Source organism: Mastomys coucha, unplaced genomic scaffold (genome assembly GCF_008632895.1).
Source record: "Mastomys coucha isolate ucsf_1 unplaced genomic scaffold, UCSF_Mcou_1 pScaffold14, whole genome shotgun sequence".
NCBI classification, from domain to species: domain Eukaryota; kingdom Metazoa; phylum Chordata; class Mammalia; order Rodentia; family Muridae; genus Mastomys; species Mastomys coucha.
In genome coordinates, this window is record NW_022196896.1 from 24,873,599 (window position 1) to 24,886,958 (window position 13,360).

At 43.7% G+C, this 13,360-nt stretch overlaps 1 pseudogene; it reads left to right on the top strand.

Moving 5' to 3' along the window:
• Positions 1-7,502: 7,502 nt before the first annotated feature.
• On the top strand, positions 7,503-7,582 carry LOC116089696 (annotated as a pseudogene).
• Positions 7,583-13,360: the final 5,778 nt, after the last annotated feature.

Consider the following 13,360-nt stretch of genomic DNA (forward strand, 5'->3'; position numbering starts at 1 on the left):
GATTTGCATTTCCCTGATGACTAAGGATGTTGAACATTTCTTTAGGTGCTTCTCAGCCATTCGGTGCTAGAATTTTCTATAACTGAACAAAAGGAGAATTGGATCTCTCCTTACTTCCTTCCTCTTTCCTGGAGCAAGACCTAGTGTTTATGTCTTAGTTTTATAAGATGTAGCGAGACCACTCTGAAAGGCACAGTTGCTTGACACATCATCAGAGGTGAGCAGGGAAGAGCTCAGCAGAGCACAAGCTTGTTTCCCATCTTTAAGCAATGAAATGACTTTGGGAAGAAAACAAGGGGAAGTGCAGACGGAGCTTTGAGGGTTCGGAGTGGGTTCTTGCTAGGATTGCTTTCCAACACTGGGATACTTCTGCCAGACTTTGTCTAAACATTGGAGTGCATCTGGTGTTTTTAAGTGTTTGGTGTCAAACTTTCTCAGAGCCCAGGCCAGACTCCTCTGGTAACTAGGGAACAACTCCAAACTGTAGGGAGCAAGAGATCTGGGCGAATGTGTGAAATCTCTCTGGGGCCTCTCCTCTAAGTCATTGCCTTTTGAGACAATAGTGGAGAGCTGGGGTAAGGACTTGGGGGAAGGAGAAGACCACAGAAGGGGCTCAGGTAAGAATAAAAAGTCTCAGGGCCCATGGGACCTGGGAGCCAGGGCCAGGAGAGCGGCATGTATGCGGTAGAGCAATCTCCAGTTTCCCATACTGGCTTCTCCCCCTCCTTTCCAACTATAATATATATTTTAGGAAAACATATCACCAGGGTGCCTCATGGTGTGTAACAGACTAAACTACACTCAGATGCCTTCAAAGTAATATGTTCCACAAAATCATAATCAAAGAAAACAGTAATGAAAGCCCTCTTAGGATATATATGTTCCTTGAAGGAATTCTCGATATTCTCCAAAGCAAATATTTTTTTTTAAAGGGATTTTTGACACAGAACTTACGTTGTGACAGGAGCAATTATGGGTCCCTTTGCTGCTGCGGCTAACTGTTCAACAGTAAAAGGACCCTAAAAGAAGACATGGTATGACTGACATGTATCCACTGGCCGCCTAGCTTACCACAAGTGCTCTTCACAGTGATTTCCTGACTACCCTTACGGTAGGAGACATGTGACTCCTGAGAACTTCACTAAGTTCAAGTCTGCCCATCTGAAGTTTTCTGATTCTATAGCCCTAGAGGTATGCATTTGTTCATAGAAATTTCCAACTAGAGCTACAATGGACTTGAAGGATTCCCTCTGAGCTTTACTGTGTGTGAATTCTCTATAACTGGGCTTAAACACAGAAAACCTGGTCTCTTGGCATTCTGTGAGTGGTAGCCCAGGTCGTGACACCTGGACATCCACATATGCCAGCATCGTCCTCATTGTCATCAGTATCTCTGCTTCTATATTTATTTTCCCTCTGTGGTAGGCAGGGCTTCTCTAGTCTTTCTAGGGCCCCGAGGAGACTGGCCTTATTGGCCTTGGGTGCACCCATCAGGAGTATAGTCTAAGAATGTGGGTTGTTGTCTGCCTCTCACACTAGTGACCCTTTTATGAAGGAACATCGCTGAGTGTTCTAGTTCCTTGCCGTGCCTCACAGATACCAGGTGCTAGCAAAGCCTGAAGGCAGCAGAGTGCCTGAAGGGGTACTGCCTGAGGGGTAGGGAGTCTCTCGACTTTCTGGGTTACAAGAGCAGCGAAGGAGCACTAGCAGCCACAGGCAGAGCCAGGCTCCTTAGGCCCAGGGTCTGCAAGGGCTGCCACAGATCCATTCCTTCCAAAGGAGCCACAACTTTGGCAAAGAGGTTACATGAAGCTGGGGGCAGGCAGGGCCTGCAGTGTTGCTGTCAATGTGACGATACTTTAAACCACTCTTTCACTTATGAAGAAAAATGAAGTAGAAGATGCTGAGCCTAGAAGGAAGAATGTCTGCTCTAGGCTGGGTACATCATTTATTATTTCATTTAATTCTGAAATGTCCATTATAGAACATCAATTGTTCCACATCCTGCTAAGAGTTAGCATTAGTAAGCCTTTGTTGGTTTGGCTAATCTTAGTGGGTGTACCATGGAAGAGTGTTTGGAACTTCTGTCAGCTAGAGAGGTTGAATGAACCCTTTTTGGAGGTTTGGTTTGTTTCAACATGTTTTCCTCTTTGGTAAAGTGATGTATTTTGTACAATTAGCTTCTCCTGGCTTTGCTCACTTCTGACTTTTGGGTCTTTCTGTGGCACTGGAGGAGAAAAGGGAAGGGTTACAACGTGTGGGAACAGAGGATGCTCCCCAAGTTCTGAGATAGAGAAACTTGAAATAGTTCTTTCTTCTGAGGCACAGGCTGGCAGCGTGATGGTGGGTTGAGCTCGGGAGACGTGTCTGCCTGAAAGCTGACCAGGGTGGACAGAGCCAGTTGAGGTCTAAAGTCCAAGCTGGGATCCTGGTCCTGTGATTTCCATTTCCCCTGAACTATGTGCACATTTGTCACAAGCTGATGTGACACAAAGAAAGCCTAAGGAACAGCAAGTAAGATGTCCTGACCCATAGTAGCAGCTTTGCTGCCCTATCTCCTACCTCCACCACCGATTGGTAGAACTTCCCGGAGCCTATGGTGTCCTGCTTTTGAGGCACATTGACCCAGAGGACTGGAGGACAGAGACAAACAGTTATGCCAGGGAAATGTCAGCATGGAAATTCCATCACCATCCAAGGCAGGGTTTCAGAACCAGAAGGCCTGAATATGTCTGGGACTCAGCCATGACTAGCTAAGGCCTACATGAGACTACACAGTCAGTGTTTGTGTTCAGTGCATGCCCAGGTTTTAAGCTGAGGCAGAATTCAAGTAACATAAAAAACTAACCACTTTAGGGTCTATAATTCCACGACATTGGTGCATTCACTACTCTGGGCACCTTTATCACTGTCTAACTCTAAAATATTTTCCTCTTTAAATGGACTGTTTTGAGAGCAGTTTTAGGATCACTGCAAAAATGAACAGAAAGTAAGGGATTTTCCACATAATCCCTGCTGTCAGCCCTGGTAGTCCCATCCCCCCATCCCCCCAAGGAATGATGAGCAGATGTTGCCACGTCACTATGATACCAAGTCCATAGTCTACATTAGTGGATTAGTCAGGGTTCTCTAGAGAAACAGAACCAGCATACATAGGACTTATTAGAGTGACTTATAGTTTATGGCCCAACTATTGCAACAATGGCTGTCTCCTGATGGAAAGTTCAAGACTCCTTCACAGGTGAACCCATCAGCTTGAGTCTTATTTAATTCCAGATGTGGTCAAATTGACAACCAATTCACTTGTGGTTGTGTACTTCCTGTACAAATATCCAATGACATGTACCTACCATTACAACATCACAGAGTTTCCCTGTACTGAAAACCCTCTGTGACCCACTTACCCATCTCCCCTCCTTCCACCCCTGGAAACATGTTATCTTTCTGTTGTCTCCCTAGTTTTAACTTTTGCAAAATATTATATAGTTGAAATGATAGAGCACATGCTTTTGCAGACCCATCTCCTTCATTCAACAATACGCATTTCATTTTCCTCTATGTCTTCTTGATAGATCATTTCCTTTTAGGACTAAGCAGTATTCCATTGTCTGAATTTATCATACTTTGTTCTCCGAGAAACTAAATATTTAAGCAATGGCCGTATGCTTTATGAAAATAGAGCTTTGATCCTTGACCTACAACAACCTGTCCTGGAAACCAGCTCCTTTATTATAAGAATAAACATCCATGGGAGCCAGCTTGGCATAGGTCAGAGTGCTGGATTGCTTTCTTGTGGCGATCCAGGTAGATAAACAGTAACTTTTGCAACTGGCCTCAGATGGCCCAGATCAATAATTATAGCTTTTCTATCTGTTCTGATTTGGGATCAACCAGAAGAAGATAAATATGCATCCCTTACAGTCACAGGGGGACCCACTTGTAGTTTTTCCAGCTGCTGCTTCTCCCTAGCAGCTTCCCATTGGACCTGCTCAAGAGGACTTCCCAGCCTTCCCCACCTTTGACTATCTGCCCCATTGCTCATGATGATGGTGACTCGTCTGCTGCACCAAGTCCAGAATAAATTCTGTTTGCCTTTCCACTTGGCTGTACCTCTATTTCTATGCTGTTCACTTCCAGAAGGATGTCTTGATTGCTTCTAAGTCTGAGCAGTTAGGAATAAAGCTAATTCTATAAAGACCTGTGTGTGAGTTTTCAACAGGACAGTGAGTTTCCATTCATTTGGCGGGATACCAAGAATTGTGGTTGCACATATTATGCGTAATAGTATGTTTGGGAAGAAATTGTCTGTTTTCAAAAGTAGCCATACTATTTTGCAGTCTCACCAATCATGAATGAGAGCTCCTGCAACTCCAAACCAGCGCTATTTGGCCTTTTGAGACTTTCTAACAAGGATGCAGTGGCGACTCCTGCTTGATTTGTGTTTCCCTATGACACAGTGTTGGGCCCCTTTCCTGGGTTTGTTTGTCTTCTGTGTCTCCTAGGGTGAAGTATGTGTCTGCTGTTTTAACTAGGTTGTTTATTTACTTACTGTTGACTTTGAGAGTTCTTTGCATATTTTGGATCACAATCTTTTTAACAAATGAGATATGACTTCTAATTAGATAATTTTTCTCACAGTTATTTGAATTTTCAGCCTTTGATGGGATCTTTCGCATAAGTTTTATAACATGCAGCTTTTCAAAAATTCCTTTTGTGTATATTTCAACAAAAGACTTTACGACTGCTGCTAGAGAGATGGGAAAGGTCTGAAGACTGCTGTGACAAGAACTAGGGGGAAAGACAAATGTACTTGCTATTAAACCACAGTTAGTGAAAGTCAAGCTCAGTTCTCGAGGCTCAGCAGCATCTGCTTCGAGTTTCCTAGTTAATAAGGGGGACAGTTTCTCAACAGGCAGGATGGAAATCCTCGTTAGTCATGACAAAAAGAGGCATGAGGATCTAAGGTTCAAGACCAGCCTGGGTAACATATCTATGAGCTGTTTCAAGCTGAGGAACGAGGCTGAGAATGTCACTCAGTGGTAGAGCGCATGCCTGGCATGCTCAAGGCCCTGGGATGAATCCTCAGTACCTCAAAATGGGAAGGGGGAACCAACCTTTGAAAACTAGGGAACATAAATTTGTGGATCCCACCAAAATGTGTACCCAAGAATTCTATGAACTTCTAAGAGGTTGGGTACCATTTTCCCCAAGCCTAGAAAACACAGTGCCTTTATTCTCTAAAGGAGAGCAGGAGAGTGAGGTAAGTTGGAAAGCCTTCTCATTCCCGCCATCTTCCTGGAGCTAAAAAACACTTGCCCTGTACCACTGCGTTTGAGAAGGAGGAGTATTTTGGAGAAAAACTTTCCAGTTCTTTGAAGAGTCTGAGTATTGATTAAGAACTTGAGGCCTTACAGGACATTAATCAAATTGACATCGACTGTGATAAAAACAGAACACCTGAAGTCGAGAGGAGATGGTTGAATGTAACACCATATGTGAAATGGCATCTCTTTGCAAAGACTGGGCAGTACGGCTGTGTGTTACACACATAAAGCTTTGCTGTATGGAACTTGGAAGGCCCTTGAGTTTTATGAATATCTCTGTGAAGTTCTGCTGTATATGCATTTTTTCCGCTTGAGGCAGAAAAACTACCTTACATCTGACCCTCCAAGCAGAGGCTAGACCAGAGATTGAGAGGATGAAGGTGTTGTCTCAGGAAGATGAGGGGAACACACCCACAGAGGATATGAGAAAAGCTGATCCTGGTGGGCATCAGCTTCCAAAGAAGCTCAGCTAACTGTGGTATCCACCGGCATACCAAAGAGCATGCTGGCCTCCAAGCTTTCTCTGCCTAGGGAGTACCAGTTACAGTGTGGTCTTGCTGGCATGCTGGCTGCTCTCCACTCTTCTCACCCTACCCCTACCCTAAACAGCTCCAGCTCATGGACTTCCCCTCCCCCAGTTTCTCATTTCTATATAACCATGTGCTATCTTTGCTCCCTCTCTCTTTACCCCATCTCACCCCCCTCTTCACACGCACACACACACACACACACACACACACCCTTCCTTCCTTGCCCCCTGCCCTCCTCTCATGGTCTAACTCTGTCTACTGGTCATGTTGGGGTATGCTTTTTCTCCTTGCTCTGAACTCTTCCAGAAGCTTCTAGTTGTACTCTCCCTCATAGCTGCAATAAAGACCGTCCCCTACTCATACCTTGGAGTGGTCATATCTTCTCTTTACACATCTGGTGCTGAAACCTCCAGTTTATCCATGTGGTGCCAAAACCTGTACTTTATGAAGTAAGAACTATATGTAGTGTGTACCACACTACAGTGTTGCTCTGAGTTTATACCCCTATGTCAGGCAAGGTCTCTGGGTATCATGGACTGACTGCCTAGATAAGATGGCACTTTGGAGGAGGGTACAACTGTGAGCTATAAGCAGCCCATATGTTCAGAACAGGGGTGATGAGTAGGACTGTTGACTATTCACCTTTACTCACAGAAGAAGGGGGGTGGAGGATCATGGGACCTTCACCTGGGTACCTAGTTACCTGTCTCAACCACTTATATGCCATTCTGTCCTAATCCATGTGGTATTGAAGGAGAGGCTACAGTATATAAGTGGGGGAAAATGAGGGGAAGGTGTATAGTGGGTTGGTCTCATGATGCTTGTATTCAAATGCTAAATTCTGTACCCCAAGATCTGGTTGCTCCAAGATGTGCAGATCCTCATGTATACCAGCTTTTTTAGTATAAACCTTGACCCCAAGTTATCTGTGATTAGTTAATAAAGATGCCTACAGTCTATAGCTGGGCGGAAGAGAGGTAGTCAGACTTTGATTTCTGGGCTTGAGGTCTGAGGCAGGGACCATGAGGAGAGAGAAGAGAGGATGAAGAAGGCTGAAGTCACCATGGGGTAAATGGATGGTGGAGCACATGGCTATGAGGGAGGACCTGTTGGAGTAGGAGCGTCTCAGGCAGAACATGGCAAGTTGTTATTGACAGGGAAGTAGACAAAACAGCATAAGGGTTGGTATCTGCTCAGCTCTAGTGCTTTTACGGTTTATTATAAATCTAAAGAATTGTGCCTTTTATTTGGGAGCTAAGTGATCTAAGGTCAGGTAGAAACCCCCAACTGCTCCATCTGTGCAGCTATCCATGTGGGAGTAGACCTGTCACTGTGGCTACTCTAAGGTCACCTACCTATGTTCCTGCCTATAACCCTCCATAGCTCTGTTAAGAAGCCTAATAAACTTATTGGGTCGAACAGTGAACCTCAGTTTGCCCTTGGGACCTTAAGAGAAGGTGTAGACATTTTTTACATCTCTCCCAGGGAAGGAATTTTAGCAACAGTGCCATGTCCCTGCCTACTACAGAGAATCACTTCTACATGAGATTCTCACTCTCATACGATTAAAAGACACTAATATACATTTTGAATCCTATACATTTTAAATTAATATACAGATAGGAAGTACGACAGTAATTAAGGTTTAATCACTTCTTGGCCTTTTGGCTAAGATCAAGTATAGTAATTAAGGTTTATAGTTTTTTGTTTTCCCCATTTCCAACCTTTGCCATACTCCTCTCCTCAAAGTTTGTTTAGTTGTTATACACACACACACACACACACACACACACACACCTAAATTGATAAACACAACCGGCTTGGTCCATCCAATGTTGCTCGTATGTATATGATTTCAGAGCTGTCCAGTTTGGAGACTCATCCCTGGAGAAGATGATTTCTCTTGCTCTTGGCATTCTTTAGTTGCCCGTGGCTCTTATCTAAGAGTGTGGCCCCATGACATGGCCTCTTTCCATGGTAACATGCCTATTATGTTGTACTCTTCAGGTTTTGTTTAGTCACACAGGTATTGTGGGTGAAGTTTCCCTCTCATTTCTAGGGAATACAATCTCGCAGCATGTTTCCTGGTCCTCTGGCTCTTAAAATTCTTCCACCGTGTTTTCTGAGACATTCCGTGAGCAACCCAAATAAATAAATAAATAAACAAACAAGGTATACCAGTGTGCTACTAAAATAATTACTAGGACACATTGCTGGGTAAATAACTGTACAGAACAACACACTTGCTAGTCTATCAATTCTTCTCATTCACATTTTAAAAAATTTTTATTTTAAAATTTATTTTATTTTTGAGATTATAAAATAATTACATCCTTTCCCTCTTCCCTTTCCTTCCACACACTCTTCCTTGCTCCGTGGTTTTGTTTGTATGTAACAGGCAGAGGGTTTTGCTTGGTTGTGCACAGAATGTGTTTGTGCAGAGTTACAAGACACACATCACACTGCCTCTATGGAAAGGAGCTATCTGTGTCTGGGTGGGGGTGAGGGAGGATGACGGCACTGGGTGGGGGGTAAGGGAAGATGACGGCACTGGGTGGGGAGTGAGGGAGGATGACGGCACTGGGTGGGGGGTGAGGGAGGATGATGGCACTGGGTGGGGGGTGAGGGAGGATGACCGCACTGTTTCCTGCAATATTTTGGGCATCTGTTCATTTTAGCGTTTCACTCGGGATCCCGAAAAATACTTAATAGCTCTGGTCTTTGCCACAGCAATGCTTTGCTGAGGATCATGTACATATAAGACTTTGCTTGCCCACTGGAAGCTGTGGACTGCGGTTGGCCCTTCAGAGTAGCTCCTTAGCACTAAGATCACAAGAAACAACCCCACGGTAATCAACAGCTCTACCTGTCTTTGCAGCATCATTTGTTTTACTCTCAAGAGCTCCTTATTGGATCTCTTCTCAGTTTGTTTCAGTGGACTCATTCCTTCCCTGAGCCCATTCTGTTTTAACATTTATTTCTGTGGTTTATAAGTAGTGGAGAGGGGAGGGCATTCTAGGAACCTGTCAGAGGCATAGTGTGATGTGTTCAGTGTACTAAGTACAAGGATGTATTATTCTACAGGACAGGACTTGCTTGATAGATGCATTAGTTGTACATGCTCAAACACTTTTCAAAGAAATGCTGTAAATACAAGGTAATAATTGACACACCTAGAGTACTAGTCACACGCCAATTCATGTTATCCAGCCATTTTACACATTTATCTTAAAGTTATTTTTTTAATCTGTACAATTTCCCTTGATCCAAAGAAATAAAAAGCAAAAGGGTTCATGAATACAGTCAAAATTGCACAATTACTAGATGTGATTGGCATGAAGTCAGTCGTTTATCATATTATTGCTCATAATAGCAAACTGAGATGCAAACCTGGTTAACCTGATGAAGCCCAAATCTTTTACCACTCTATTTCCAGATACTTGGTAGCTATAAAAAGAAGCCACATTTTCCCCTGATCCCTTCTGATCTAGCATCAGCTCTAGGCTTATCTGATGAATAATCCGAGACCAGCTGTGACTCACAGACCCTGTCCAAGCACTTGGCCCTGTCACCTCCTTTACTTCTCCAGACTGAAGGAGTAACCTGAATGGTAACCTTCCTGCCTCATCACTCCTAAGACCCTTGGCATCTATGTATGGTCCTCTCTGGCCTAGACAGCTTGCTGAGGAGTGGGCATGGAAAGGCAGAAGTCCAAGTTAGAATTACATAATAATAATAATGATAACAATAGTAACAATAGCCCCTATTATCTGATTAAGGTCTGCGAATGTGAGTTAGTGGTATAGCATTTGCCTGGCATTCACAAGAACCTGGGTTCTGTTCCCAGAAACTCAATTAATCACTTAATAAGTAAACCATTCATTAGAGCAAAGAAAGTGTTTGCTTATCCAAAATGGCTACATGTGTTGACCTTCCTTAGCAACTGAGTGTGCCACTGCCCCTTCAAATACTGCAGCCTATGTTCTTTCTCTGTGTAGCTCTGACCTCACCTGCAGGTGGTCTGCCACTCTGTGGAAGCTGAGCTTGGTTCCTGAAGAACACAGTCTCTTGGGCAAGGTCAGAAATATCAAATCTCACTATAGAGTTAGAATCTAACTAGCACAGCCCACCATGTTATGGAACCATGAGCTATGCATAGCTTCTATACAATAGAGCCACCAAAGGCACACAAAAAACTCAAAGGGCTTGTGTGAGGTAGAAAAAGAATGGGGTGTTGTGCCTACTTGGCATATGGAAGAGCCATTCTTGGCTCCTCTATAGAAGCACAAGGTGAATCAAACCAGACAACTCATGTGGGGCTGGAGAGCAAAGGAAAGACGAGTCACCAATGCACACAAGAAAAGATGAAGGAGCTGGCAGGTGCTAAGCCCTCTTGTACCCCAAACCCTTCAATACCATTAGCATCTGAATTTATGCCCAAAGTCTGTGTGGTAAGTTCCACTCTATGTAAGGGCTGCGGGGTATGAGTCTATGAGTCAGCCAAACTGGAGAAATTTAATTGATGTTTAGTTGGCTGTTCGAGGGTAAGACCAGAGTGAGAGTTTTCAAGGCTGCAAATTTAGTTTAGTCACAATTTCTAGGGATATTTCTTCACAATAAGAAAGTACTAACACATATTCTTGAATATGGGGTTTTTAGAGCTTATATTTTAAAGGCATTACAATGGAGCACTAAGAAACTCGAAGGAGCTTCTGAGCAATACAAAACTATCTCAGAAATAGTCTGAGTACACAAATGTCGCTCCTTTATATAGTACTCATTTTTTGGATACTTTATATGGTACTCAGTAATTTAGTACCCAGGTCTAATAGTGTGGAAATGTTACTCCTCCTCCTCCTCCTCCTCCTCCTTCTCCTCCTCCTCCTCCTCCTCCTCCTCCTCCTTGACCTCACACAAACAAACTCTTTGTGTTTCTCTTTGGGTCACAGTCTTGAGCAAGATGAACATCACTTCTCAGCCAGGAAGAGCCTTTTATTATTAAAAACACACAGACATTATTTTCAGCTAAGTAACTTTAAGATATGTGAATAAAATGTTTTGGCAATAAAAATTTATCTTAAGTCCCAAATATCGATTTGCTTAAGACTTAGAAGAGTTTTAAGAGTTATTTTCTAAATATTCTTGTGGTACCTACAAAGCAGCTCCATTGTAATGCCTTTAAAATATAAGCTCTAAAAACCCCATATTCAAGAATATGTGTTAGTACTTTCTTATTGTGAAGAAATATCCCTAGAAATTGTGACTAAACTAAATTTGCAGCCTTGAAAACTCTCACTCTGGTCTTACCCTCGAACAGCCAACTAAACATCAATTAAATTTCTCCAGTTTGGCTGACTCATAGACTCATACCCCGCAGCCCTTACATAGAGTGGAACTTACCACACAGACTTTGGGCATAAATGCAGCGCCCACCCAGCCTTGTCCTCACTACAATTCTTTGTGACCCCATTTTCTGAATGTTGCAATGGATGTCTACTATTCTGGTCTCCCTCCTTCCCAGTACCCCCTACCCCACCCCCAACCCCAGACTTTTCGCCTTCTCAGCTCCAGCCTCAACAGCATCCCTACCCTAATAGCCATACACTGGCAAAATGGTAACAGAACCAAGATTCTGTAGCCTACCTTGACCCCCACTCTGTGGCTTGCTCCCAAGACACTGTGTATCTTCCGGTTCTGCACAAAAGCCTTGCTGTGGCCCACCAATGCCTCTGCTTGAGTGACTTTCTGTCTGGGACACTTGCCTCCCAACTCTGGTTTGCTGAAAATTCCTTCCTTTTTCCAGGCCCAGTGGAGTGAATGCACAGGTACCCAGGTCTGGTCCCTACTGAGAGGTGCTGCCTCTCCAGAGGCACTGAGACAGCACCAGGCACCATATTGCCTTTGACTTTAGAGTCATTCACTGTAGCCTCATCATTTCATTATTGCTAATTCATAGAACAAGCCATATATTTCTGGGATGCTTTAATATCTTTATCACTTCTTTAGGGTTCAAAGTAAAGTGTTAGAGGTATATAACCAGCTGCCCAGAAATACTCTAGCTGTGAGAGAAATCCAAGTATTGCACTATCATACTCCAAGGCAGGTCTTAGCTCTAGGTCATCATGGCTCCGGACTGCTGGCACCTATGGAGCCTGGGAACTGGTTAGCAAATTCTTAAGTCTTACCCTGCTGGTCTGGTTAGTCAGTCAATCATTATGGGTGAGCTCTTCCATGAGTCTAATGCGAATTAAACTGAGAGAAATATTGTTTTGAGAAAATGACAGTAAATCAGACTGGAGCAGGTAAACTGGGGTCTGAGGAACTCCTCAGCATCTAGCTACCTCTAAGTCCACCCTCACATCTCAGGCTTTACTGCCCTGTAGATGAAAGCAAAAGACAGAAATGCCGCTCCGTGTGTTGGGTCTGTCACTGGTCGGTGTTCCAAACTGCCTGGAAAGGTATGGCAAAAGGATGGAAGTTCAAGGCTAGCCCGAGTAACTTAGCACGACTCAGTCTAAAACAAATTCATATAAGAAGGCTGGAGTATACACATCTCAGTGACAGAGTGCTTTCCTTGCACATGTGAAGCCCTGGGTTTAATCCTGAAAAAAAAAGTGAAAGAAGAAACAAAAGAAAAGGAAAAGAAAGGGAAAATGGTTCTCCTCGGCTCCTCAGAAGAACAGGATTATAGGTTTCTCCTAACCTCTTAAAGACTTCAGTTCCTCTGCCACTGAAGGAAAAGACTCAGCTAGGCATGAGTCATAGATAAGCCTATGTTCTGTTGCTGCAGCTTGATATCACTGAATCAAGAATTCATAAAGAATAAGGGTTCATTAGCTTATGACTGTGGAAGGTGGCTCCATCCTGTGAGCACCTTCCTGCTGGTGGGTATTCTCTACAGAGTCACAAACTGACAGAGGACATCACAGACCCTGAGCCGAACTGAATTTTAAGACAGACCCACTTGTAAAGTAACCCATGAGCCCATCGATTTCTCTGTGTGTGAGTAGGTTACTCCATTCACAAGACCAGTCACCTCCTAAATATCCCAGTGTGGTCCTGCCCCTAAATACCACACAATGGAGCGTAAATTTCAGTCTGAGTTTTGTTGGGAAGCAGGGTCTTCCTTGGCTCAGTTTATGGTTTCAGTAGCATTCTAAGTCTTAGCACCACTGTCTCTCAGGAGCACGACCCAAGCGAGCATCCTAGTATCTGAATATCCAAAGAAGGCAGTGAAAAGCAATCGTCCCTTGGAGTGGCGGAAAGGAGAAGTCCTTCCGCTCTGTCCCAGGTCACCAGCTTTTCTGGCTTCGCTCCATCCCATATTACTGTGGGAAGTCAACTTCCTTTGTTGGTTCTAATTAATTGATTTACTTTTGGTGGGATGAACTAAAGTACCCAGATCAGGGAGGTTTTACGGTGTGTGATGGAAGTTAGTTCTAAGCAATAGCTATAAACAGTTCTCCCATATCAAAAGCCTGGGCATGCTCCCAAGAACAGAACTTT